The following is a 6,045-nucleotide window of genomic DNA, read 5'->3' on the forward strand; positions in this document are numbered from 1 at the left end:
TTTCCGCCTCTCGCCCTATCTTTCCGTTGTGATCCAGCCTCAGCCGCTTTCTGTGGTAGAGAATTCCATAGGCTTGCCACTTTCTCTTAGAGCGATAGAGGTATACAGCACAAAAAAAGGCCCTTCAGTCCATCTTATCTGTCCTGATGAAAGGCAAGCCACCTATCTATTCTAATTCTGAGCAAGTCTCTCCGGGTGAAGAAATTTCTCCTCTGCTCAGTCCTAAAATGTTAACCCCATATCCTTTGACTATGGCTCCTGGTTCTGGGCACCCCCACCATCAGCAACATACCCTGTCAAACCTGTTTGACTGTCATAGGTTCTAAGAGATCCAGCCTCATTCTTCTGAACTCCCACCTCCTAACCAACTCAATCTCTCCTCATATATTAGTCCTGCCATTCCACGAATCAGTTTGGTAATAGCCAGGATCCTAGCACTGACACCTGTGACACCCACTAGTCACTGCTTGTCATTCAAAAGAAGACCCATTCATGCTCCTTGTTTTCTGTCTGCCAACCAGTTTTCTATCCATCTTAATACCATGCATTTTAATGTTACACACTAATCTCTTATTTGGGATTTTGTCGAAAGTCTTCTGAAAGTCAAAATAAACCACATCTAGTGGCTTCCCCTCTTCAACCCTACCAGTTACATCCTTTCAGAATTCCAGTAGATTTGCCAAACCAGATTTCCCTTTTATAAACCTATGCTGACTCTGTCCAATCCTGCCACTGTTTTCCAAGTGCTCTGCTATTAAACCTTTGATAATGGACTCTAGAACTTTCCTGACTACCAACATCAGGCTGACTAGTCTATAACTCCCTGTTTACACTCTACCTCCCTTTTTAAATAGTGGGGTTACATAAGCTACCCTGCAATCTGTAGGAACTGTTCCGGAGTCTATAGAATCTTGGAAGGTGACCATCAATGGATCAATTATTTCTCAGACCACTTCCTAAAGTACTCCGGGATGTAGATTATCAGGCTCAGGAGATTTAGCGGCCTTCAATTCCATCAATTTCTCCAACATCATTTCCTAATGAATATTGATTTCCTTCAATTTCTCTCGCTCACTAAACCCTATATTCCCCAACATTTCTGATATCTTGTTTGTGCCCTCCTTTGTGAAGACAGAACCAAAGTATGTATTTTGTTGTTAGCCATTCTTTGTTCCCCATTATAAATTTCCATGCTTCTGACTGTAAGGGACTCACATTTGTCTTCACCATTTTTTTCTCTTCACATACTTATAAAAACTTTTACAGTCAGTTTTTATGTTTTCTATAAGCGTACTCTCGTATCTATTTTCCACTTCTTAATCAGTCACTTGGTCCTCCTTTGCTGAACTCTAAACTGCTCCCAATCCTCAGATCAGTCGTTTTACCTAATAAGTTTGCATGCCTCTCCCTTGTATCTAATAATGTCTCCAACTTCCCTTATAAGACATGGTTTGGCCAACTTTCCTGTCTGATTTTTGCACCAGACAGGAATAAACAATTGTTACAGTTCACTCACGGGCTCTTTGAATGTTTGCCATTGCCTAGTTATTGTCATCTCCTTAAGTAAGGTTTCCCAATCTATCATAGCTAACTCATGTTGCATACCATCATAGCCTCCTTTATTAAGATTCAAAACCCTCCTCTCAGAATCAACTACGTCACTCTATTTTGATGAAAATTTCAATCATATGATGGTCAGTCATCCCCAAAGGGTCTCACACAACTAGATTGCCAATTATTCATTTTTCATTATACAATACCCAATCTGGGATTGCCTGTTCTCTCATTGGTTCTTCAACATATTGGATCAGAAAACCATCCCGTATACACTCCAGGAATTCCTCCTCTATGGTACTGTAACTAATTTGATTTGCTCAATCTGTAAACAGATTAAAGTCACCGATAATTGCTGATATTGCATTATCGCATGTGTCACTTATTTCCTGTTTAATGCCATTCCCAGTATCAACTCTACAATTCAGGGATCTATATGTAATCCCCACTAACATATTTTGCTCCTAAGTGTTTCTTAGCTCTACCCATATAGATTCCACATCATCAAAGTTAATACCTTTCCACGCTTATGTTAATTTCCTATTTGACCAGCAATACAACTCCACCGCCTTTCCCTTTTTGTCTGTTCCTCCAAAATACTGAATACCCCTGGCTCATCAATTCTCATCCCTGGTCACCCTGCAGCCATGTCTCCATAACTATACCATACCCATTTACACCTTTTGCACAACTAATACATCCACCTTATTGCAAGTGCTCCACGCATTAAGGCACAAAACTTTAAGGCTTTTCTTTTTAACATTACTTGTCCCATTTGTACTATTTTTCACTATGGACCTGTTTGATTCTGGCCCTTGATTTCTCCCTCCTCTGATTCCTTGCATAGATTCTCATTACTCATTTAGTTTAAACTCTCCCCAGTCCCTTTAGTAAATGCTCCCACTGGGACATCAGTCCTGGTCCGTTCCAGGTATAACCCATCCAGTTTGTAGAGGTCCCACCTCCCCCAGAACTGGTCCCAATGCCCCGGGAATCTGAAACGCTCCCTCTCACACCCTCTCTTCAGCCTCGTATTCAGGTGAAATATCCTGCTATTTCTACTCTGACTAGCACGTGGCACTGGTAGTAACCCTGAGATCACTACCCTTGAGGTCCTACTTTTCAGCTTACTTCCTAACTCCATGTATTCTGTTTAAGACTTCATCACATTTTACATTTGTCGTTTGTACCAGTGTGTACCCTGACCACTGGCTGTTCACCCTCTGCCTGCAAAATGTCCTGTGACCGCTCTGAGACATCCTTGACCCCACCAGGGCAGCAACACACCATCCTCATTTGCGGCCACAGAAACACCTATCTATTCCACATATTTCCCTTGCCGTGCCTTACTGTAAAAGCACTAAATCTGATTGCCTGGCATACAAAATTTAATTTCTTTTTCTGCATCTGTCCAATACTTTTAGATCTATGGCAACCACGTCATTAAAGAAATGAGCCATAGAAGGCTGACAATGGGACATGGTGGTTTTTTCTAATATCTTTTACATATCTCACATGTTGCACAAACTTTCCCGATCTGTGGAACTATCTTCCCCAGAGAGCAGTGGAGAAAGGAATATTGAATATTTCTAAGACTGAACTAGATCAATTCTTGACTGACAGGGAGTCAAAGTGTACACGGGGTGAGGTAAACAGGGAAGCAGAGTCTGCAACCAGTTCAGCAATGATCCAATCATCCAAGCAGAGCCAGGCTTGAGGGGGCATATGTTCTACTCTTGCCCCTAATTCATACGTATATTCCAGAACATTTTTAGGTAAAACTAGAAACATGTGTGCACAGGGAAGAACAACATGAGGAGACCATCTGGTCACTTGGGACTTCTTTTCCAAGTGACCAGAGAAGTTTTTGTAACTGGTCACCGACTGCCACAGACCAGAATAACCCCACATCCCTTAACATCTTTATCATCCTGAAAAGTATTGAAGTAACTCTGATGTCGACTCAATGACAGTGCCTCAACTACACAATGGAGTGTTGAGAATCAATCACTCACAGCCCTCCAATTTCAGAGAACCTTACAAATCTCAGTCCTCGATCGTCTTTGTATTCTGGACATGCTAGCCGTGTCAAACATTTTTCCTGCATGGACCATGCAGTGCCCTGTAAGAGTTCTTGATGCTCACATAGGTAACCTCTCACACCTCTGCATGGTTCAGCACACAGGCCCTCATGAGATAATATCCCAATCCTTAATATCCAGTGCACTTTGGTTGCAATCCCTTTATGCTCCTACCATGATAAGGAGACAAACAGACCACATCATTTTTCCATGTGAGGTCTCAAAAAGGTTTCAGTCAGCTGCATACACACTACTTAATCCTACATTCAATCCCTCTTACAGTCAAGGCCAACTTGCCTCTGAAGCTGCAATTTTCACCTGCATGTTACTCAATATTACAACTGACAAAGGACCGCCAGGAACAATTGAATGTGCACACCTCACCATTCTCCTAACATCTAAGTAAGCCTTGGGTTTTCTATTCGTCAGACTACAGTGGCGAGCTTTACTCTTTTAATCCTCAAACTGCACCTAGTGTTTCTTGCACTCACATAACCTGTTTAATTCACCTTGGTAACTCCTTGCATTGACCTTACATCTCATGAGACAGCAACAACAGCAGGGGGTACAATAACCTCACTGAACACTCTGTGTAGACATCATTCTCAGAGCTCAGAACATAGTGAGCCACAAGTAATACAAGTAATGAATTACATGATGCATGGCCAGGCTGTGCAGTTACAAATGATAGCCAGTGCTTAAGCATCATCCTGTCTGGATATGCAGTAATCACAATATGGGGAAGTGGCTTAATGGAAGGATGTTAGTTGACTCTGATGGGAGACCGAGTTCTGTGTCCTTGAATGCCCACAATCTTTGAAGCAATTAGCAATAAGGTGAGAATTCAGACCATTTCCGAACAGTGCAAGTGAAGATACATTTACAAGAAACTAAATGTGATGGTTATACACCTGTGTCACCTATGTGCCTCCAAAACGTCTTAATCTTTCATTGCCTACCACTACGTTCTTCTTCAACTGAGAAGCTCTCAGATATCTGGAATACAGCCACTTGTCTGCTGCACATTTTTCTTCTGCAGGCAGACAGAAGGATTGCTTGTCATCCCAAATGGTGCATGAGCAATTTAGGAGCCTCATGATGTCTATAGCGGCTCCTAAACTGCCCCAGTAAGTTATTGGTAAGCAGGATGTTCTACAACTGATAGGACGTTGAGTGCAGCAAATGGCTGCCACATATTCAGTTCACGGATGAGATTTTACAGCCTTGCTCGAGCAAGTCTGGAAATTCCCGCTTGAAGTCAATGGATCTTTTCATTGTCCAACCCTCACCCCAGGTTAGGCAAGGTGGTAAAATTCCAACCATTGCGTATATTTAAAACAGTGCTAGATGGGTTATTGATTGGTAAGGGGATCAAAGGTTATGGGAAAAGGGGGGAAAATGGGGTTGAGAAACTTACCAACCACAATTGAACAGTGGAGCAGACTCAATGGGCCAAATGGCCTAATTCTGCCTTTATATCTTATGATCTTATGCGTTCTTCAATATAAAAACAGATGAGATTTGTGTTAAAAACAAAAGACCGCGGATGCTGGAATCTGAAACAAAAACAGAAAATGCTGTAAAATCTCAGCAGGTCTGACAGCAGCTGTGGAGAGAGAATAGAATCAATGTTTGGAGTCTGGATGAAAGGCCATTTAGACTCGAAACGTTGGCTCTATTCTCTCCCCATAGATACTGTCAGACCTGCTGAGATCTTCCAGCGTTTTCTGTTTTTAAATCAAGGGACGATGTGGTTTTTGACATGTGTGACTATATTAAAGGTATTGAACAATTTATTCATAGTTAATCACGATGTACTTGCTGTATACATCACAGACCAGCAACCATAAAGCCACAGAATACTGCATTATAGAGCCATTATAGATGCTCTGGCTTAATCATATTTCGTAACTCTTGGTGACCCTTTTCCCCAATGTAGTTAACCTGCAGCCAAAATTCCTCTAATAGGTAAACTGCAGCCGGAGCAGACTGAAGGTCGGGGGGGGATTATTTTGAAATAAATCAATAACAAGGGTGTTTCTTAGCGTTTTGTTTCTGAACAAAAGATTATCTTTGTTATCTTTCACTTTCGACAGCAGCACACACGGAAGTATATTCACAGCAAAACTTTGAGCTTTCGATAAAGGGGGACTTCGCAAGACCGAACTCCCAGTCGAAGTCCCACATTCCCAAAAAACAGGCTGAGCTCCTTCCGAAGATCGGTAGGAGTGGGAAGCTGGAACTTTAGCCCTGAGAGTGGGGGAGACCCAGGAGAAGACAAAATAAAGCAACTTTTCGAGGAAGTAAGGATTAACTTCACTCCGGAGCAAACCAAAGTCGCTGAAGGTGACAAATGGAAAAGATTCTTTGATGATTTGAAATTTGAATTGAAGTCGAAAGAGGCGGGCTG

This window comes from Carcharhinus amblyrhynchos, chromosome 11 (assembly GCF_965287045.1).
Source record: "Carcharhinus amblyrhynchos chromosome 11, sCarAmb.v2.hapA, whole genome shotgun sequence".
Lineage (NCBI taxonomy): Eukaryota > Metazoa > Chordata > Chondrichthyes > Carcharhiniformes > Carcharhinidae > Carcharhinus > Carcharhinus amblyrhynchos.